The sequence below is a fragment of the Phyllobates terribilis genome, unplaced genomic scaffold, assembly GCF_046119375.1.
Source record: "Phyllobates terribilis strain yellow unplaced genomic scaffold, ASM4611937v1 Scaffold_2__4_contigs__length_985480577, whole genome shotgun sequence".
NCBI lineage: Eukaryota > Metazoa > Chordata > Amphibia > Anura > Dendrobatidae > Phyllobates > Phyllobates terribilis.
Window position 1 is genome coordinate 888,764,801 of NW_027362762.1, and position 23,875 is coordinate 888,788,675.

General features: G+C 41.6%; 1 protein-coding gene across 1 annotated transcript in view; it reads right to left on the minus strand.

Moving 5' to 3' along the window:
- Positions 1-23,875, minus strand: part of HTR1F (5-hydroxytryptamine receptor 1F) — a 663,252-nt gene that overhangs the window by 94,530 nt on the left and 544,847 nt on the right. The window contains exon 2 of the mRNA XM_073668206.1: positions 12,962-13,110. The gene's annotated coding sequence lies outside the window, so the exon portion shown is untranslated. The remainder of the gene's footprint in view (positions 1-12,961; positions 13,111-23,875) is intronic.

A 23,875-nucleotide genomic window follows, 5' to 3' on the forward strand; every position in this document is an offset into this window, starting at 1 on the left:
CTTGGCCAGATCTGTGTCTTGCCACAATTCTGTCTCTGAGCTCCTTGGGCAGTTCCTTTGAGCTCATGATTCTCATTTGGTCTAACATGCACTGTGAGCTGTGAGGTCTTATATAGACAGGTGTGTGCCTTTCCAAATCAAGTCCTATTAGTTTAATTAAACACAGCTGGACTCCAATGAAGGATTAGAACCATCTCAAGGAGGATCACAAGGAACTGGACAGCATTTGACTTAAATATGAGTGTCTGAGCAAAGGGTCTGAATACCTATGACCATGTGATATTTCAGTTTTTCTTTTTTAATAAATTTGCAAAAATGTCTACATTTCTGTTTTTTTCAGTCAAGATGGGGTGCAGAGTGTACTTTAATGAGAAAAAAAATGAACTTTTTAGAATTTACCAAATGGCTGCAATGAAACAAATAGTGGAAAATTTAAAGGGGTCTGAATACTTTCCGTACCCACTGTATACATGTGTATGTATGTGCAGTGTGCAGTGTACATACATGTGTACAATTGTACATACATGTATATGTACATTTCTGCCAGAGGTGAATGGCGCTTGTAAGATTCTTAATTTATAGAGTGGTGTGTGCCTTTTAATGAATTAGGTACATCTTACTACAGTTGCCCTGTACATTAATTCTGGCCTGCCAATGCCAGTATAACATGGCCCGGTTTAAGTAGGAGATGTGATGCCGATAACATGATATGTATGGGGACAGAATGATCTATTAGTGATCATTGTAACCCCATCATTCTATGTCTACATGTGTAAAAAATAGATTGTTTTACATGGAAAAAGGAAATAAGATCTCAAGAAATTCATGATGGAATTCAGGGATCTGGAGAGTTATATTGATGTTCCAGAATGTCATGACACAATTATATTTGAATAAGCATTGATGTCTTTGTTCAAGAATAAATGTGGATTGTTGTTCATGACAAAAAAAAAGATATCCCCTGAAAATAAGCCTCAACCCATCTTTCGGAGCAAGAAATAATATAGGATCTTGTCTTATTTTCAGAGAAACATGGTAGTAGATAGATGGATTGATAGAAATGAGATAATTTGCACCTATTTCTTCTTGCAGTTGGCACCTTTTTTAAAATCTATTTTATATGTGTTTGCCTTTTTTATGTTCACTGTTGTGGGCAGAGTTTGTGATTTCCAGCTGTATCACCTCCAGGAGTATATTTAAGTAGTATATTAGTTATTTTGGTGCAATTTTTGTGACATTTTGCAAAATGTGTAGCACAAAATAAGCACATTTCTGACTTTGTGCAAAATTGAAGAATTTGGTGCAAAAAAATAGCAACAAATACCACGTTACAAAAAAGAAAAATGTCTTAATAAAAAACGTAAATGATGAACTAGGGCTATGATGTGTAAAGGTGCAACTACACATTAAATAACGGTCAACTGACATTTATTCCACTCAACCCTCCCATACACATTCCACTCATCCAAGCTCTGGTGACAGCTTATCTAATGAGAAATCAAAGGGAGCTGCCATTGAAATTCAACCTGCTGAATTCTTTCTCCTGAAATTTACTTCACCCATGTAAATTAGATGGTTAGTGAATTCTGCATTAACCTGCAGACATGGGGTTAAACTGCAGGTTAAAACCATTCTAAAGCTATTCGACTGCAGCATAAAAAGCCCGTCTGCCCAGAGGAAATTAGCTTTATTCCTCCTGGTAACCTCCGGCTTTCAGTCATGGAGGTACGGTTGGCGCTGCTTCAGTCACAGCTTAGTACATACTGACTGCGGGTGACTGGTACTTACTGACAGCCGACTCAGCAATGTATTAGTGATAAAAAAACATACAAACAGACAAACACATAAATTAGACATCAAAAAGGTGCAGATAGAAGAATTTGGTGCAATCAAAAAAAGGTGCTAAACACGAAAAACAAAACAAAAAACAGACGCAAATGATATAATGAATCAGGCTCTATATGTTATATACTTAATGAAAATTCTCAGTTTGTCATGTGCACGGATCCTTAGTTGAGATGAGCAGATAGATCAGCAGATGATCAAGTTTGACACAAATTCCCTGAAATACACGGCTCCATGCAAATTCAAACACTCTGCTATTTGATTCATGAAAATTGTTAAAAAAAATAAAATATTCTCGGCGACATTTCATACACTGATGAAGACTCAGCAAGCATGTTAATGGCTCAGGTACAGCTGCTTGGTTGTCCCCAAAATGCCCTGCAGTAATCAGTCCATGTGGTCTAGCCCAGCCATCAGGGTGGCTATCATAGCCAGTGTAAGATATATGGACCAGCCAAGGAATGCTATGGTATGCTTATACTGTGTCTGGATAGGAGCTCAGCGCCCACAGCATAAGGATAGAAAAAGGCCTAATACAATTGTGGTGTACTACTACTACTTCAATGCTGATGTATCAGAATGAAAATGGGAGTGAAAGTCTCAATCTGTAAATAGAAATCCAATATTCAAGTCATAAATAGGAAACTGCTATAGGTTTATAGTCACTGTGAATTGATTGATCTATGATACACTGCAGTAGCAGCACCTTTTATAGCTACATTTTTTTCAAACAGTGCAAGCAGGGATTAAACCCCTCATTGCTAATTTTTCAACTAAAACCAAATTCTAAATTCATATCTAGTGTGTCACTGAATGCTTGCCCCATCCTAACTCTCTAGTGTACTGATACTGCCACAGCTACTGCACAGCCATGTCAGCCACAAACTTTTTGCTGTACTGCTGCTGGGGCTGCCATTTCTGGCTATAAACTCCAACACATCCATTTGCCTGCCCTATTCTAACTCACTACTGTGCTGTTCCTGCTAAAGCCATTGCACAGCTATGCCAGCCACACATCAACTGGTTACCCTCTGTGTTTCATAGTGCTAGACACTAGACAGTACTGTTGTTTCTGGAAAATGTACTCCCTTAAAATTGCACAAACATGAAAAGCTCCCAAAATAAGGCTAATTTTTTAAAATGCTTGATAACAACAATTTGGTCAGTTTGGATAATTTTTGGACAGCTTGATAGAAAGCCTTTGTAATTCCCTAATCATTTTGTGATTAACAAACAAGCTGCAGAATCCCCAAATGATAAGTTTTCAATACTAATTGAGAAACAATAACTTTTTCATGTTCAAATCGGTACTCTTGTTTTGTGTCCCTTATTGAAAGGATATATTTTAAATGGCTTGTGAAAAAGCTATTGCTTCTTTGTTTAGCAAAGTGCTAAGCTTTTGATTTTCCCAAACAGGGATCAAGTTTACACTCCCCATGTTAGCAAAGTAACATTTTCTTCTGTTTGCACTGCCGATTAAAAAATTACAACACAGAATGCATCTGCTCACAAAAAGGGATAATTTTTGGAACATTAATACAATATATGTTAACCCAGAAAGTATGATACTGCTGTGTGTGGGTAAATTTGTAGGTAGGTTAACATAATTTGGACATTAAAAAGGCTGGCTGTGTTTGCATTAGAGTGCTCAAAACAAGTTCAGTAGACTCCTAGGGGAATTCAGAGAATTCTGCACATATTTTCCATGCAAATAGAGGCTTTCTAATTATGTGACTTGCGGAGAATTTATTCACTGCAAATCAAATCCTTTGGGTAACATTCGACGAAGTTGGCGAATATAAATTTTAACAGATCCGCTAATTTCTGATCCTTAGCATTGATGTCATACCTCCACCAGGACCTACTCCTGTGATGCCTTCTTCTATAATAAGGCGCCACCGTATTAATTCTTCAGGCAGCACTCATGATAGAAGAGATGTTGGAGCCAGAAGTTCTGGGTGGTGCAGGTTCTGTCTAGCCTTTTAGATTAGGATGGCTGGGACTTGCAGTGCCATCCAGTTTGACAGTATGGGTGTGTGTGCTGTCCAGATTGAGTTATCAGCTATCTGCCCCAGCCAATTGGAGAGCACCACTTCCTACTTAAGCTTCCAGCTTGCTGCTGGAAGCTGCCAGATATAGTCTTGTGCTTCTCTGGTTCATTCCTGTCTGTTTAGCTGCTTTTTGTATCATTGTTCCTTGCTCTGATCTTAGCTTGTGTTTTAAAAATTCTTTCGTATTCTAATTTTGTACTTTTCCTGCCCTCTTGGTTCTGACACAGGCTTCGTGACCCATGATGAGCGAGCAATAAAATGCTCGGGTACTCATTGCTCGGGTCGAGCAAATTGGAATACTCGGGTGCTCGACCCGAGCAACGAGCCGAATGTAAGTCTATGGGAAACTTGAGCATTTTACAGGCGGCTCCCCCTAGCGGTCTGCAGAGAGCCTAAAAATTTCCCAAATCGATAGGAACAGTGCTCAAATGACATGGGAACAGCATGGGGAAGACCCCTGGAAGCATTTCTGACTCCCAGGTCACTGCTGTCAACAATGTTGTCAGAGGTATTACGCCACTTTTAGGGACTCACAATAAAACATACAAAAACGAAACCAAAATGGATTTTCCTGGGAAATATGTTAAGGAACATCATTTCCAGGGTAATGACTTGTATATAAGGCAAAATAAATAACCAAAAGCAAAAATACTCCTCAAAACCTTGGGCTATTTTCACACGTAGTGTTTTTGATGCGTTTTTGCACTTTTGCATTGCTTTCAACCAAGACAAATGCATTCACTGGGAAATGTCATTTTAACATTTTTCAACCTTATCTGGCCATGTGATGTGTAACACAACATCAGACACATGCATACAGTGCTGAAAAGACATGGGAACAGCATGGGGAAGACCCCTGGAAGCATCTCTGACTCCCAGGTCACTGCCTAAAAGTGTGCACATCATAAGTGATCCTTGACGCATGCAAAGATGCCTCCCGCCATGCACCTGTCATTGCATACTTGCAATAATCACCGTCCATGTCCTTGTCCCAGTGCAGTGTTCAGTTCTCCCTACCCCATTCCTTGGAATGCAAGCGCAAGTATGCAGCCAGCCAGCCACCCACCCACAGGCCGCAATACTGTACTGCCAAATTTTTGACAGCTGCTTGCACTTGAAACGTGGGCTTTTAGGCTCATGGAGGTCTGTACACAATCTTATGACAGCGGCGACCGGGTATCCATACTTGGTCCCCAGCCGCCACTATTTGTCCTGGTGTCGTCTCCGCCTTCCACAAGCATGGGTCCCATAACATTACCCGTGCCCTCCCCAGTGCACTTATTGGGAAGGACCGCTACCCACAAACACGTGGTCAAGTGAATGTTGCCAGGGATGGTACGAAGCCAGTCCACAGCTTTTTTTGCTCAGTTGTATTTCACCACAGCCATATTCTTTAGCTTGGTGAAAGGTATTGGGAAACCATATCTACTCCAGCTGTCATTTATTCCAGGAAGCCCTCAAAAGCTGCTTTCACTTGAAACGTGGCCTTTTAGGCTCGTGGAGGCAGAAGCTTTTCACAACCTCAAGCTGGCAGCGGCTGGGTGTCCATACTCGGTCCCCAGACGCCACTATTTCTCACGGTATCGTCTCCGCCTTCCACAAACACGGGTCCCACAACATTACCCGTGCCCTCCCCAGTACACTTACTGGGAAGGATCGATTAACCACAAATACGTGGACAGGTGAATGTGGCCAATGGCGGTACGGAGCCAGTCCACAGCTTTTTTTGCTGAGAGTTGTATTTCACCACAGCCATAATCTTTAGCTTGGTGAAAGGACTTGGGAAACCATATCTATTCCAGCTGCCATTTCTCCCAGGAAATCCTCTAAAGCTGCTTTCACTTGAAATGTGGCCTTTTAGGCTCGTGGAGGTGGAAGCTTTTCACAACCTCATGCCTCGTGTCCATATTTGCTCCCCAGCCACCACTCTTTCTCCCGATGTTGTCTCCGCCTTCTACAAGCGTGGGTCCCTGAACATTACTGCTGTTACTTTTCTGTGGGAATATGCTTACCTCCTACCAGCCTGGAATATTTCCAGTAAAATATGGTACGACGCTATGGTGTTAGCACCGCCCCCAGTACCAGTAGCGAAGCCACCCCAAATTTCCTTCTCAGGAATTTTATTTGGTAGACTGAGTAGCTGCCCAGATACATTAGTTTCTCACAAATGAGCTGAAGATATAGTGGCAGTAGGTGCAAGTTTCTCCAGCCTGTTAGATATCAGAGGGTGAACGGCAGCACATTGGATCAGAGGTTAGCACTGAAGCCTTGAAGCCCTGGGATCCTAGGTTCAAATCCCAGCTAGGACAACATCTGCAAGGATGTTGTATGTTCTCCCCGTGTTAGCGTGGGTTTCCACCACAGTAAAAAAGCAGCCATAGAGTGTCCGGGAACCTTCCCACACACTTTTCTTAGCCAGGACTGCTTCTCAGCAGGGTTAGACGGTCCCACCAGAGAATCCTCTGGTGTGCCCTGGCTTCTACATCAGGAGAGTACATGATAGCGCTAACTTTGCAGCTGCTATGGGGCTCTTGAGCGGGGGGAGAAAGGTGAGCCCTCAGAACCAAATCCTCTGGTGGGCCCAATGTTTTTCAATCTGAAACAGCTTCTCAGTGGGAGTTGTATTTCACCACAGCCATATTCTTTAGCTCGGTGAAAGGACTGGCATAGAGGGAAACCGTATCTACTCCGGCTGTCATTTCTCCGTCACCAGGTTCCGCCCATTGTCACACACGACCATGCCTGGCTGTATGTTCAGTGGTGAGAGCCACAGATCAGGCTGCTGTTACAGCTTTCAACAACTCAGCAGCGCTGGTCGGTTTGTCACCTAAGCATTAAGCATGTTATCTTCAGCACAGCCTGTTGCCGCTTGGCCAAATCAGTGCTGCATTGCTTTCAGCTTGTGACTGATGTGGTCATTTCGGAGATGGAGGAGAAGGTGCAGGAGCTGAACAATGTGATTACATTGAGGTTACATTGGTGACTATGCTTTTTATACTAACGTTATTTTTTAAGACAAATGCGTTCACCGGGAATTGTCATTTTAATATTTTACAACCTTATCTGGCAATGTGGTGTGTGACACATCATCAAACACAACCTGTTTCAATTATGATAGAGGGACTCTGAAAGTCACAAAGCCTATTTTTATAGGGCCATCAGGTGGCCCTTACTATTCTTAAAAGACCAGCAGTCGGCCCTCGCTATTGTTAGAGAGCCATCAGCCGGTTATACTTTGTTGTTCCCATTATTAACAAGTGGGTCTCCTATACTGTTATTGCGTATGTAGTGACTGCAAGGGCTGCCAAAATTTTTGAAAAAACCCACTAAGAATTTAAAGACACATAGAGCAGGGCCACAGTAACGAGTACGACATGTTCCCATTAGAAAGGAGAGAGTCTGCTATACAGTTATAGGGTATGCAGTGAGTCCAACTGCTGACCAAATTTAGGAAAAAACACACTAAGAATTTAAAGACACATAGAGCAGGGCCACAGTAACGAGTATGACATGTTCCCATTAGAAAGGAGAGAGTCTGCTTTACAGTTATAGGGTATGCAGTGAGTCCAATGGCTGACCAAATTTAGGAAAAACCCCACTAAGAAAAGAATTTAAAGACACAGAGAGCAGGGCCACAGTAACGAGTAAGACATGTTCCCATTAGAAAGGAGAGAGTCTGCTATACAGTTATAGGGTATGCAGTGAGTCCAGTCCAACGGCTGACCAAATTTAGGAAAAACCCCACTAAGAATTTAAAGACACATAGAGCAGGGCCACAGTAATGACAAATTCCCATTAGAAAGGAGAGGGTCTCCCATAGTGTTGGCCTATGCAGTGAATGCAAGGGCTACCAAAAATTGGGAGGCACTCCAATGCCCCTTGGAAGAGACGTACAGGGCCTCATAAAAAATGTTCCCATTATTATGAAGTGGGTCTCCCATATTGTTGGCCTATGCAGTGAATGCAAGGGCTGACAAAAATTGGGAGGCACTCCAATGCCCCTTGGAAGAGACGTGGAGGAGGGCCTCCTAAAAAAATGTTCCCAAAAGAAAGAAGCAGGTCTCCTATACTTGTAATGCCCATGCACTAAGTGTATGGGCTGACAAACATTTACCCCTGGTGGGTAAATGTTTACACACTGTATAAAATTGTATTTTTATGGGCATCATAAACAACCTTTAAAAAAAAATTATGTGGGTGTTGCATCACGGACCACGGTCACCGTTGTGATATGGTGGTGGAGGATGAGGAGAAGGAGAAGGAGGAGGACAAGAGCAAATAGCCAAAATCAGGAAGCGTATACCCATGTGTGGGTGTGAAAAGGTGCATGGGAATACACCTCCCAAAAAAAGACACGGATTTGAGTTTATGTTATGCTGCTATCATTCGGTGGTGTTGAGAAGTCTGGTCCAATCCAGCTCTTGTTCATTTTTATAAGAGTCAGCCTGTCAGCATTTTCAGTTGACAGGTGGATGCACTTATCAGTTATAATTCCACCAGTGGCACAAAAAACCCGCTCTGATAAAACGCTGGCGGCAGGGCAGGCCAGGAACTCCAAGGCGTAGAGAGCCAGTTCATTCCACGTGTTCAGCCTAGATACCCAATAATTTTAAAACACAGAGGAATCACGGAGGATGTTGGTATGGTCGGCAAGGTACTCCCTCAGCACCTTCCCAAACTTTGCACTCCGTGTGAGAGTACCCCGCGCCTCAGGGCTTGTGCGATGGGAGGGGCTGAGAAAATTCTCCCAGAACTTTGACAGTGTTCCCCTGCTTCTGCTGGAGTGGAATTATGTCTCTCTCAGCTGTGCACCTTGGTTGTCCATCGAACTGTGACCTCTGCCGCCAGTGTTTTCAGATGGGAATTTTTTTAATAGTTCCGCAGAAGGGCCTTCTGGTACAGCCCCATTTTTGTAGACCTGTCCGCCTTGGGAATAAGAGATAGAAAGTTCTCCTTATAGCGTGGGTCTAGAAGTGTCACCAATCTGTAATGTCTGTCATCCAAAATTTTGAGAACACGAGGGTCATGGGATAGGCATCGTAACATAAACTCAGCCATGCGTGCCAGACTGCTAACAGGCAAGACTTCCATGTCCTCACCAAGAGGACTACTGACCATGCTCTCCTCCTCCTCCCTGTCCTCAGGCCATCCACGCTGAACAGACGGTATGACAGCTGTGCAGGTAGTAACGTCTATAGCACATTAAACTAGCTCCTCCTCCTCTTCCTCATTGTCACCCAATCCACATTGGGATGAGATGAGCCTGGGCTGTGTGTAATCACCCTGTAAGGTTTCTTACTCCATCTCATAGTGCTCCGCCTGCAATGCATCCTCTTTGATCGTGAGCAGAGAGGGTTTCAGAAGACAGAGAATTGGGATGGTGAAGCTAATTATGGTGTCATCACCGCTCATCATCTTGGTGGAGTCCTCAAGGTTTTGGAAGATCGTACATATGTCTGACATTCATGTCCACTCCTGAGGTCTTATGTGTGGAGTCTGAACTGAATACCGACGGCCTTGTTGATGCTGGTACTCAACAACTGCCTTCTTCTGTTCACAAATCCTTCCCAACATCTGCAGTGTAGAGTTCCAACGTGTGGGGACATCACACACCAGTCTGTGAACCGAAAGCTGCAAGCGCTGCTGAAGCTTGATGAGGGCGGCGGAAGCTGTAGCTGACTTTCTAAAATGGGCCCACAGGCGGCGTACTTTGACAAGCAGATCCGGCAGCTCTGGGTAGGATTTGAGAAATCGCTGAACCACGAGGTTAATCACATTGGCCAGGCATGGTACGTGCGTGAGCTCGCCTCAGAGCCGCCACCAGGTTCCGGCCATTGTCACACATGACCAGGCCTGGCTGTAGGTTGAACGGTGTGAGCCACAGATCTGCCTGCTCTTTCAGAGCTGTCCACAACTCTTCAGCATTGTGCGGTTTGTCACCTAAGCATAATAGCTTCAACACAGCCTTCTGCCACTTGCCTGAGGCAATGCTGCAGTGCTTCCAGCTTGTGACTGATGTGGTCATTTTGGAGATGGAGGCTGAAGAGGAGGAGGAGGCTGAGGAGGATGAGGTACAGGAGATGTAGACTGTTGGGGTAACCCTGATTGACCTAGGGCCTGCGATCCTTGGCGTCGGGAGGAAGTGTTCCATCCCAAGGTCCGACTGGGTCCCAGCTTCCACTATGTTAACCCAGTGTGCCGTCAGCGACATGTACCGTCCCTGCCCACAAGCACTTGTCCACGTGTCCGTGGTTAGGTGGACTTTCCCGGTAACTGTGTTGTTGAGGGCACAGCTAATGTTTTGGGACACATGCTTGTGCAATGCGGGGACAGCTCACCGGAAGAAATAGTGGCGGCTGGGGACCAAGTAGCAAGGGACGGCCACCACCGTCAGGTTGAGGAATGCTTCCGTCTCCACGAGTCTAAAAGGCAACATTTCTAGCGCAAGAAGTTGTGAAATGTGCGAATATAGTAGTGTGGCCTGTGTGGGGCGTTGGCTGCGTATTTGCGCTTGCGTTCCAAGGACTGGGGTATGGACAACTGAACGCTGCGCTGGGACAAGGACGTGGATGTGCTTCCTGATGCTGCTACTTGAGAGTGTGCAATGACAGGTACAAGGCAGGAGGCATGTTCGCATGCACCATGGACAGGAGATTGGCTTGCATGCACAACAGCAGAAGAAGCAGTGGTGCCACCTGTAGACACTATTCCTGGACCCTGGGGTTCAGCTCACAAAGTTTGGTGCTTTGCTGCCATGTGCCTGATCATGCTGGTGCTAGTCAGGCTGGAAGTTTTGCCTCCCCTGCTGATGCTGGCCTGGAAGGTGGTGCAAATGGCCTTTTTGGGGTTATCTGCAGAGTCTTTAAAAAACAACCAGACTCGGGAAGACCTAACAGTTCTACTGGCAACTTACTTTGTGTTGGTGTTACGGGGAACGGTTGCCTGCCATCTTTCCGCAGCCACCACACTGCTACTTCCTGCCTGTTGGGGTGCTCTGCCTCCCTCCCCCTGTGTGCTGCTGTCCACGCTCTGCATGTCCTCCTGCCAGGTTGGGTCAGTTACTATATCATCCACCACCTCGTCTTCCACTTCCGCACTCTGGCCCTCTTCCTGACTTTCTGGTAATTGTGTCTCTTCGTCCACCTCTTGTGACACTTTCCCGCTGTTGCCTTCGTGTGACCGTGGCTGCTGAAATATTTGGGCATCGCTACATGCGATCTCCTCTTGCCCCGCTTCAAGTGGACTGGTCGAGAGGCCTGAATCTATAAATGGAAAAGTGAATGGCTCTTCAGAGTGTCAAAGTGTGGGATCAGTTGTCTCCGGGCACTCAGCATGGTAGGAGGAAGGAGGTACAGGGTGAGGAATATGCGGTCCAGACTCACAGCTACTGAGACTTGACCGTATGAAAGACAAGGTGATGGTGGTGGTGGCTAAGTGACTGGAAGCATTATCTGCTATCCAATTAATAACCTTTTCACACTGCTCTGTGTTCAATAGTGTTGTTCTGCAGTCCCCTATTAATTGGGACAGGAAGGTTGAGCAAGAAGATGTGGGTGTTTGTTGTGGCACTATTTCCCCGTCCCTTGCCAAGTGCCTTGCCCATTTTAAATGGAGGACAATATCTTCCATGCTCACTACAAATGACTGAATTTGGAGCGAATTTATATGTGATCCGTGTGACGGAGAAAACACGGTTTTAAGTACCTGGCCTGTAGTTAACTATTTTGAACAGCAAACTGGTGTCAATTTCTTCACTGACACACTGAAACAAATTTTTAATGGATGCCAGAAATGGCAATATTTTCAGCGCAATTATATGTGATCCATGTGACGGACAAACCACAATTTTAAATAGCTGGATTTTTAGCGCTGTAATATGGGAAGTGCCTGGCTGTATTTTTCAGTGCCAACAAGCAAATGGTGCAGAACAGCGGTGTTCTCTGGCTTGCTTCTTAAGCAAATAATGAGGATTAAGATCCAAAAAAAAATTATTCCTGGCCCCTGAGACATGGGCCTATTTCTAGAAATATCTAACAGCAGCAGCAGACAGAACTGGACTGGAGCCTCTTGTGCTATATGCACTGCAGTCTGATATATACATCTCTGCAGATGGATTAGTCCTCAGAAGGACTGTTTGTTGAGATGGATATGTGTCTCTAATATTGTTTGGTACACCTACACTAACTAGAAACAAGCAAATCTCTCCTTAGCTCAGCAGCACCTCTCCCTACACTGTCTGATTCCGGAGTGACTGTGATGAGCATGGTGGCGCCAGGTCTGATATAGACCTGATGACGTTGTGCGGGCAGCCAATCACTGTAATGCCACAACCAACATGGCTACGGCATTACAGCGAGTGGCAGGCAATCCCTGCTTGTTCATTGGCTCTGTAAAGAGAGCCAAACATGCAGGGAGGAGACCCAAGCTTCCGCCGAGCAACCCCAGAAATACTCGGTGAGCACTGAGCATCTCGAGCAGTGAGATGCTTGGGCGAGCACCGAGCAGTAGCGAGCATGCTCGCTCATCACTATTCCTGACCACTCCTGCCAGTCTGCAACACCAAACAGCAGATTGTCATGCCGAATCAGCTGAGAAAAAATATGCAGATCTGCACTGCCTCATGGAATAACATTGGTCTGAGTGCAATCCGATTTTTTATTGGATTGCACTCGTCCAATTTATACACCAGTGTGAGTGAACCCTTATTACTTTTTTCAGCCTGTTTTCTCTACCCTCATTGAAACTTTACATGCTTTTTCCCCTGTCTGCACTCCATGCTTTTTGCCATGTGTACCTCCCCATCCTTGCTGCTAGCTCTAAAATTGAAAGACCAGAGAGAACCATCAGAACCAGGAGCAGGAGCTCTGATGGATTTTTTACATTTTTGCAAAAGCTAGTTAAATTATTACAGACACGCTATATGGGCAAAGTGCTAGACACTTTTTAATTAATAATGTTTAGAAAATTGCTTAAGGTTACATTTAGTAAGCAAATGAGCAATAAACAAATTCTATGTGGAGATGTATATAGCATTTAAATCATTAACATTAACAGTATTAACATACCTTCATTTTGTCACTGTTGTAAGGTCAGATGTTGAGAACAATTGTTCCTGTCTGTATAATTGTGTTTCTTTTTGGTCTTTTTCGCTTTGTACATTTCAAAAGAATTATAATCTGTTCCAATTTCCAGTGCTGATTCTATTTATATGCATCTAGAAAGAAACAATATGACATTACTGAAAATATTCATTGATTGTTTGCAAAGTAAAGCTGTGAATAGCCTTGTAACTAAATAAAGTGAGACAGTATAGACAATGCCAAAACACTAGAAATACTATATAGAAGGGAATTTATCAAGATGAGTGCATGGGAAAAGCACTGTTCAAAGCAGCCTGATTGTTTTTTTTTTTACATTTTTTTAATTTTAAACTCGACCCTACAAAATGAGAGCTTTAATTTGATTGGATGCTATGGGTATCTTCTCCATTTCTGTGCACTAGATTTGATAAATCTCCCCCATACTGTTTGCAGAAATAATATTCTAAGTATAATTTTACATCAGGAATTGAACTCAGGGTACACACATTTCATTGAAATTTCAGGATAATCTATTTTATTATCTTCAGAGAGAAGCCAAAAGTACCTTGGTAATCAATAATCAGTCAATTTCATTAATTTGATTTGTTTGGTGAATTTCCACAGACAAGGTGGATTTGATGCAACACATCTATTTATAGTATGAGACCATCAATTACCAAATCTTCCTTTACCTGAAAGCACCTCTACTGGTTAAAGTGGGACAGTCACCTACACACAAATGATTCATCAAGTTTCAGTGGAAACTAGTTACAGTCAATACCCAGATATTGCCTTGCTGGTGTACACAACATTACATTTCATTCATGAAAGCTGCTGGTTTCTAAATCAATGAATAAAATAGATTGTGGGGAATGTAGTGCTAGCACACAGCATGCTGACATCCACAACTTTTCCATTTACTTTAAGACAGAATGATCATCCTCTAAGGAATCTTTTTTAGTACTTTCTGTAATAATATTCCTGTAAGTTCACCAAACAACACTTCCATACAGTTGCCTAAACAATTCAATACAGGGATGTCCTCCAGGCTGATTTTATGAGGGTGAGTAAAAAAATTCCACTTTCCAGTTATATTAATAACTCTGTTGGCCCCATTGTTTTATCAGTGACTTTATTTGTGACTGCGATGTGAAACACAATGGCTGCCCCACTTGTGATTTGCAAGAAAGAAGTGTGCAGTGATTCATTTTTTGCAGTCTGAAGGTGTGTGCGGTGTCGATATTTATTGAAGACTTTGTGCACAGTATGGAGAACATGTTTTGTCTCAAAGAAGTCAGAATGACTGGATAGAGAAGTTCAAGGAGGTTTCACAATCGTCAACCATGAAGAAGGAGTTGGACGCCCCTCCACATCCACGACTGATGACAAAGGTGTTAAAGCATCTTCAATATATTCCTGATCTTGCTCCTTCGGACTATCACCTGTTTGGTCCTCAGAAATAGTGATTTTTAGGGAATCAAACAGGTGATAGCCTGATAAGATGAAGATGATTCACATACGATGAGGACGAGAAGACAGCAGTGGACTCGTGGCTCGCAGCTCAGCCCAAATATATGTTTTAATAAAGGAATACAAAAGCTTATTGACAAATGGACAAAGTGTATTGAAAGACAGGGAAATTATGTTGAAAAATGTGTACAATAAATATAAAAAGTCTACACACCCCTGTTAAAATTAAAGGTTTTTGACATGTCAAAAATCATACCGAGAAGAATAATTTCAGAAATTTTTCTACCTTTAATATCACCTTTTATCTCTATACATCCAATTGAATGTAAAAGAAAAATAGAGAACTAAAATAATATGGTTGCACACCCCTCCCTAAACTAATACTTTGTTGAAGTACCCATTGAATTTCTGAAAGTATTCAGTTTTTTTTGGGATAGGAGTCTATCAGCATGGCAAATCTAGAATTGGCAATCTTTGCCCACCATTGCAGTAGGTCTAAATCTGACAGATTGTGTGTGCATCTCTTGTGTACAGCGCCCTCTTCAGGTCTACCCACTAGTGTTGCGTGAATTTGCTCGTATAAGGTGTTATCCGAGCATGCTCGGGTGCTTACTTGGTATCTTCTGCGTGATCGAAACATATGTTCACGTCGCCTTATGCTGCATGTCTCGTGTCTGTTAGACTGCCGCAACATATGCCGGGATTGCCTAACAAACTTTTGTTAGTTTGGAGGCATGCTTAGGATAGTTGTCGTGCTGAAAAGTGAAGTTCCTTCTCATCGTCAGCTGAGGCCTAAAGGTTTGTTGCAAAATTGACTGATATTTAGAACCGTTCATAATTCCCTCCATCTTAATTAAAGCCCCAGTTCCAGATGCTGAAAAACAACCCCAAAGCAAAATCCTGGCAGATTATTGTCACATATAGTACACAGTACTTGCCAGAAATTCCTGCAGCTCCTTTAATGTTGCTGTAGGCCTCTTGGCAGCCTACCGACCCAATTTCTTCTTGTTGTTTCAGCAATTTTTGAGGGACATCCAGTTCTAGGTAATGTCACTGATGTGCCAAATTTAAGCCACTTCTTGATGACAGTCTTCACAGTGTTCCATGGTATATGTAATGTTTGGGGTGATTCAAACATTTTTTTCACTATTTTATTTCTAAGGTACTTGAGCCTGCAATCATCTGATTGCTAAGACTATTTACTACTTCTCTATAGTACTCTGCCTGTTGCACAGTAGTGCAAAAGAGGCAGCATCAAGTGCCATCAAATACAACTATTTATTGCCCCTAACATAAATACAGATGTAGTAATCTTTAACTTGATAAATGCCATAAACTTTATTAACATAGCCATTTAACATGTTATCTGACAAGTTATGGATTGCTACATCTGTACAGGATTAAACTACTAATACTACTGGAATACAGAACCAGAACAAACATCAGTACATGAATACAGAACCAGAACCACCACCATTATAGGAATACATAATTAGAACCATCATTAGTACAAAAAAAGGGAGAAAAAATGTAAAAAACAATGGACAGCACAATTAATCCATCAGTCCATACCTAATTAATAAAAGAGAATTTATTTAAAAATAAAAATAATGTAGAAAAAAAAAATGAGGTTATAAAATTAATATAAATCCCCTTTTAGTAGTGCTATCTGATTTGACCTGTGTAATTTTAGGACTGGCAATGGCTATATACATTGCATTCTTATTATATTACTAAGCCAACTCGTCCATCTAGCACTTAGTTTGTAAATATCTTTTAGAAAGTGTACAACTCCAGTACAGTCAGCTAATACTTAAAGGGATTTTTTGGAACTAAAAAAAATTGATGACCTGCCCATCCATCAATCTCAGATTGTAGTGGTCTGACACTGGACACTGCCACTTATCAGCTCTTATTTGTTCTGGTGGCATCATGATATAAACAATGTTCAATGTCAGAACAGCATGGCTCTGTACACTGTACACTTTCCAATGAATTAGAGATAACATGCAGTATCTAGAAGCGGCCACTAGACTGTGAACAGAGACTTGCCTGAGTAGCTAACAGTTGATGAGTAGTAGTGCTGGGTGTCGGACTCCAACTAATCTAAGGGTGCTTTCATATTGTGTTTTGGCACCCATTCAGTTGCCCCAACAGGGCTTATGTCCGAATCCCCCGCAAAACAGGATTCGGAGGTATGCGCCGATGGGGCCATAGATGATAATGGTGCTGACAGAGCAAACATAATAATGCATAATTTTTCAGGCATGTACCCCTACTGGAGGTGGGAACTCAGCCAAGTTTTCCTTTCACTGCACCTCACCACATATTGAGTGATGCACGTCAATGTGATTGAAAGACCAAGTACCGGCAGGATGGAGGTACGTATAAGAAAAAACTACAGTAAAAACTGTGTTTCTCCAAAAAATGACCCACTAGATTGGAGAATGAGGCAAGAAGAAAGATTATCATATTTCTCCTTGATTTGGCTACTAGCCTTGGTAACAGGCATCTTATATAGGAGAAATGATAATTGATAGCAAGCTGCGCCCACCTCATAATGTACTACAATTTAATCAACTGAAGAAAGCACTTGATTAAATCTGTGAGACATTTAACCTGTCACTGTGATGATGACAGCTCCCAGGAGCACCATTTTGGAGAATTCTTGCATAGTAAATCATTTTGAATGAGACCTCGGGGATCTCTGAAGAGTTTGGTAATACTGGCTTATTAATGGGAGATCCATATAGAATTATACATTAGGCACAATGAGTGTAAGATTATAAATATTAAACAGAAATTTCCGGTATGATGCTCTTACTATATTATCTGGTGTATGTTCTTCAGTAGAAATTTCTAGACATTAATAATAATAATAACCCGAAGGAAGGTCACAATCACAATGTCAAACACTTTATATTTTATGTGGTGCTCAACAGGAGTGACCTAATGATTTACAGACTGCCATCGAACCCGGTTGTTGAAAAAGGAGTCTGACATAGAAAAAATACTTCAGAGACGTTGAGAATGACTTTAAACACCTGGAAGATAAAATTAATTGTCATGTGTAAACAAAAAATATTCAGAAGAAGCACAGAGCCTCGTGTTTTTTTTTCTTTAAGACTATTATATGTGTCATTTTAAATTTTAAACATAACGTGATATGAAACATAGTTCTATTCATTTTTTACATTATTTCTTTAGTGACCATGTAGTAGTCTTAATGATGAAAGTCATCATGAGTTTCAAATTAGTTAACTATCAATGGAAATAAAGTCATGGCCGAAAGTGTTGGCACTCTTGAAATTGTTCCAGAAAATGAATTATTTCTCCAAGAAAATTATTTCAATTACATTACATGTTTTGTTATACACATGTTTATTTCCTTTGAGTGTATTGGAACAACACAAAAAAAATTGAGAAAAAAAGGCAAATTGGACAAAATTTCACACAAACCCCTAATTCACTACTGTTTTTATACTTCCTAAAAGCTCCCATAAACATTGGATCAAAGTTAGTTGGACCTGTGAAATCAGTTGACAGTCTACTGTGTGTGGGGTGCCCCAACTTTACCCAATCAATGATTCCTTGGCAGAAAAGGATCTGTTTTGCTGAATTTCAGTCATTAATATTTTCCTCTCCATGGACATAAGCTGCCACCAGAAAAGTCTGGCAGCGGCTCTCGTAGAGAACACAAGTGTGCTCGGGCCAAGCGTTTCTGTGGAGCAGTTATTGAAATAGGTGTCAGATGAATGATCATTTGACCGTCACCTAACTAATTTATATGGGAGACTTCAGTTTATGTGAGTTTCGCAGAATAATAATATTCTTCTTTTAACTATTTTTCCAAAAATAATCATGTGTTATGTTTTTTTTTTCTTCTTAGGGCTTAAATCATAAATGTAACAGCTCTTTGCCTTGAACGTTTATCTCAAGGAGTTCAGTGGATATTTGATGGCATTTGCAGTCACCAGATCATTTCGATGGGATAACTTAGAGTCTGCTCTCAACATATTATGGGTCCCAGTGGTCACATCCGATGGATAGGTGATAATGTTACATGTTGGGCCTAACCCTATAAGTATATGTTCATATCAAGTTTTTTTACATGGACTTTGAAGCAGATCGCTGATATACTTCAAAATCCATGACAAAATATTCCACTTGAACTTATCTTCTGTTTTGGTGTACATTTTAGTATGTCTATAGCTCATGACTTCTGTAAACCATTCAATAAAGTTGCTTTTCTGATTTCTGAGTCAATCCTTTTAGTAATTTACCTCTTGTGCTAAATAAAAGCTTTCAATAGAGACTTGAACATAAAACAACCACCATGTGTGGTTGAGGGTTTATAGATGAAAGAAACTGACAATTCAACATGTTGATTCTCTCCGGAGATGTGTGTAGGACATGGTGACATTTTTCTGCGTCATACATTCAGTTATCTTTTGTTATTAGGACAAATTCTACCATAAAAGATTCAGATTTATTGCCGTGGAAACAATTACCACACTTGTTTCTGACATCTGGTCAACGCCAGAATATTTCCTACATATTATGAATAGATCAGGTCGAAGCCAGATTCAGACATCAGTGTCCGTGTGAGGGGCGCAGGGTGGTAGTCATGACGAGGGATTGCTGTTCTCCTCCCACACCCTGGCTCCCCAGAAATAAAAAATAAAGTCCTGTTTTTCATGTGACTTGTGTGCATTGGGTAACACTCACAGTATTCCTTGAGGGTCCCATCTGTTCCGGGACTCTGAACTCACTGCAGGCGAACAATCAAGCACAGTCTCTTGTTTCATTTTTAACAAAACAATTTTTTTACTGTAAACATTCAGTTCAGTTTTTGTTCTCAGATACAGCACATTGGGGGTACAACAGAGACAGTTTCAGCTTTCTTCAATACCCCTTTCACTCTTAACTCTTTATTCCCCAGATATGAAGCACCCGGAATCCCAGCTTTCCAGAATCCGGTTCTGCTTCTTATACAGTGGTGGCCAAAAGTATTGGCACCCCTGCAATTCTGTCAGATAATACTCAGTTTTTTCCTGAAAATTATTGCAATCACAAATTCTTTGGTATTATTATCTTCATTTAATTTGCTTGCAAGGAAAAAACACAAAAGAGAATGAAGCAAAAATCAAATCATTGATCATTTCACACAAAACTCCAAAAATGGGCCAGACAAAAGTATTGGCACCCTCAGCCTAATACTTGGTTGCACAACCTTTAGCCAAAATAACTGCGAACAACCGCTTCAGGTAACCATCAATGAGTTTCTTACAATGCTCATTGTTTCTTCTTTGGCAAACTGCTCCAGGTCCCTGTTATTTGAAGGGTGCCTTCTCCAAACTGCCATTTTGAGATCTCTCCACAGGTGTTCTATGGGATTCAGGTCTGGACTCATTGCTGGCCACCTTAGAAGTCTCCAGTGCTTTCTCTCAAACCATTTTATAGTGCTTTTGGAAGTGTGTTTTGGGTCATTGTCCTGCTGGAAGACCCATGACCTCTGAGGGAGACCCAGCTTTCTCACACTGGGCCCTACATTATGCTGTAAAATTTGTTGGTAGTCTTCAGACTTCATAATTCCATGCATACGGTCAAGCAGTCCAGTGCCAGAGGCAGCAAAGCAACCCCAAAACATCAGGGAACCTCCGCCATGTTTGACTGTAGGGACCGTGTTCTTTTCTTTGAATGCCTCTTTTTTTTTCCTGTACACTCTATGTTGATGCGTTTTGCCAAAAAGCTCTACTTTTGTCTCATCTGACCAGAGAACATTCTTCCAAAATGTTTTAGGCTTTCTCAGGTAAGTTTTGGCAAACTCCAGCCTGGCTTTTTTATGTCTCGGGGTAAGAAGTGGGGTCTTCCTGGGTATCCTACCATACAGTCCCTTTTCATTCAGACGCCGACGGATAGTACGGGGTGACACTGTTTTACCCTCGGACTGCAGGGCAGCTTGAACTTGTTTGGATGTTAGTCGAGGTTCTTTATCCACCATCCGCACAATCTTGCGTTGAAATCTCTCGTCAATTTTTCTTTTCCGTCCACATCTAGGGAGGTTAGCCACAGTGCCATGGGCTTTAAACTTCTTGATGACACTGCGCACGGAAGACACAGGAACATTCAGGTCTTTGGAGATGGACTTGTAGCCTTGAGATTGCTCATGCTTCCTCACAATTTAGTTTCTCAAGTCCTCAGACTGTTCTTTGGTCTTCTTTCTTTTCTCCATGCTCAATGTGGTACACACAAGGACACAGGACAGAGGTTGAGTCAACTTTAATCCATGCTAACTGGCTGCAAGTGTGATTTAGTTATTACCAACACCTGTTAGGTGCAACAGGTAAGTTACAGGTGCTGTTAATTACGTGAATTACAGAAGCATCACATGATTTTTTGAACAGTGCCAATACTTTTGTCCACCCCCTTTTTAAGGTTTGGTGTGGAATTGTATCCAATTTGCCTTTAGGACAAATCTTTTTGTGTTTTTTCATTGAAGACAAATTAAATGAAGATAATAATACCAAAGAATTTGTGATTGCAATCATTTTCAGGAAGAAACTGAGTATTATCTGACAGAATTGCAGGGGTGCCAATAATTTTGGCCACCACTGTAGGGATGTCCTCATCCATTTCTCTTTCTTGGGAAGTAATTAAGGTTGGCTCCTTCACATCTTCTCCGGGCCATAGGCCCCGGACGTTTATGGAAGTTTCCTTGCAGTTTACCGCTTATTTTTCCTGTTGCTCCTCTCTTTCTCTGCCTCTTGCTGCATCACTGTCGACCTTCAGCCCATTGGGCCTGAACTTCTCTACTCCTCTCAGCTATCCCTCCTGCACATACTTTAACATTACAACCAACAACTACATCTCTGACTGACTGACTGAAAATAAAAAAAACATTGCTCTTCTCTGGTCCAAACCCCTCCCCTTTTTACTGGACCAATCACCAACTCTCTTTCAGTTGCAGGGCAAATCTTCTCCTTTACTACCCTACTGCAGTCACTAAGCCTTCTATATCTAAGGTGCCCCCAACCAAATCTTCCCTTCCTAAATTAATCCCTAAGTCCTGGGCTTTACCTATGTTCTATACTTAACCCTATATGTGACACATAAAGAATATTACACATTAATCACATTAACTGTGCACATTAGTGCCTATAAGATTCTATGGAGTTTCACATTTTACGTTACTCATACAATACAATAAAATCATGTTCTAACACATATTCACACACAGTGAAGAAGATACAAATTTTGATGGGAGAAGTGCTTCTATAAATTTCAGTAAGCGTGTTCAATACTTTTTCCCTATGTTATTTCTCATTTATACACATAACTTAATGTATGGACATCTATGGTATGATTTCTTTGCCTCTGTGGATTGGATGGGTTGTTACCAACAATTGTACGGGAAATTTTAGTGTTACATGGCAACAATTCAAATAAATAAGTGATCAGATGTTGGTATTGTAATATCAGGAAAGCACTGTACATTATTCTGGAACACTGATAATTTTCAGACATATTTTGGTTTTATTTTATTAAATATATTTGAATTTTAAGATTATGTGGGCATTGTATTATTTTAGAGAAGACATTTCTTTGTAGGCAACATTTATGATTGCTGCTCAGCTCCATTCACCTAAATGATGTTGAACTGCGAAACCAAACACAGCCAGTTTTATACACACTGCCACTTTCTAAATGTTGTTGGTCGACCTTGGAACCTGACAGTGGTTTAGTTTCACCCCTGTCAGACACTTGACCTAACAGCTCATCTGAGCTCATGCATTGCAAAACAGTCTAGTAGCAGAATTTTTTATTTTGCTTTAGGCATCAATAGAGAAGATAAGCAAATAATTTACATTTGTCAACATTTTTAAATTTGAAATGCTAAAATGTTTGTCTAGGTTAAAAAAATGTCAGGAAACATAATAAAGTTAAAAACATAATTAATATCTGTGCTCCACCACCGGCATTCTGGCGGAACCTACTGGTCTTTGTTCATTTGCATGGACAGAAATTACATCATGTGACCACTGCAACCAATCAATGGCCTTTTCCCTTGCAAGTTCATGCATTAAATGGTCACATGGAAGCATATGACATCAAAGCTGCAGGGAGGTAACTGAAGACTGGTCGTAGGCATTGCATCACTGGTACTGGGATAGTGGGTGATTTCTGAGCATTGTTTTTTTTTTGCTTTATTACATTTCCTGCCATTTTTATTATATTTCTGCCAAAATTACAGAATATTGTAATAAAATGCTTTATATGAGTGTTTCAAGAGAATCCCTTGCTTCTATATTAGCATTGGATACAGTGTTATACTGAAGCTTGATACATATTTTATAAGGCTCCATTTTTTTTATTTTTTTTATTTAACAACTGTCCTGACAGGACAGTCACTGAACTACAGTAAATTATTCTTCAACTAAAATCAAATATATAAGGCAGTACCTTCAAAAGATCATTAGCTGCTATTTATTTTTTCAGTTCTTGCCGTTAGTTGATTTTATCATTGTACCTAATCTCCTTTAGAAAAGAGCTGTGGCCTTTAACAACATAAAAATATGGTTCACTTGTTCTCTTGACTAGAGATGAGCGTTGTTCTACTCGAACTGTTCGCCAATCTCAAATTCGAGCTGTTTTGGGCGGTGTTCGAGCCGTTCGGCGAACACGAACAATTTGAGAAAAATTCGGCTGTTCGAGGTTATGTTCGATAACTGTTCATGCACCAAAATCATAACTGGATTTTTTCTCAGTAATGATGAAAATTAATGTTAATGCGCAGTTTGAGTGTACAGCGGGGTGGGGGGAGGGGCAGGGGATGGATCTCTGCAGGAACAATGAAGATCTCCATTTTTTTTTCTCTTTCCCGCATTTACAGTGGGGAGGTGCAATCTGTCAGCCTATCAGCAGCGCACACACGGAGCGAAGTGCTTTTTTTCACACAAGCAAGGGCATGTGTCATTGGCAGTGTATGTCACATGTCCTTGCCCTATAAGACCAAGCCATTTTCCCCGTCGCCACCATTTTCTCACTGCTGCAGCTGCATGTTAGACGGCACCGCTGTTGCTGTGTGTGCTATACCTTGTTAATTTCAAGCCAATTTTCGCACAAATATACAGATAGCTTGGGAGTAGGGAATAGTTGTGATTGCAGTCCGTTTAAGGACTAGGTTACAGCATTTCCAACGACTTTTATCAGGGATGTCTGTGCTCTTAAATAGATCGGTTGTGGGAGTAAAGACTAATTGTAATTGCAGTCCTTTTCAGGACTAGGTTACATGAGTTCCTATCAGTTTTTGCCAGGCAGGTCTGTGCCAGTGCTGTGCAAGTTTTTTTCACAGCATTTGGCTGAATCTAGCAAAGCTAATCCTTTTTGGCCTATTGCAGAGTGTGTTAGTCAGTGGAGTAGCCTATC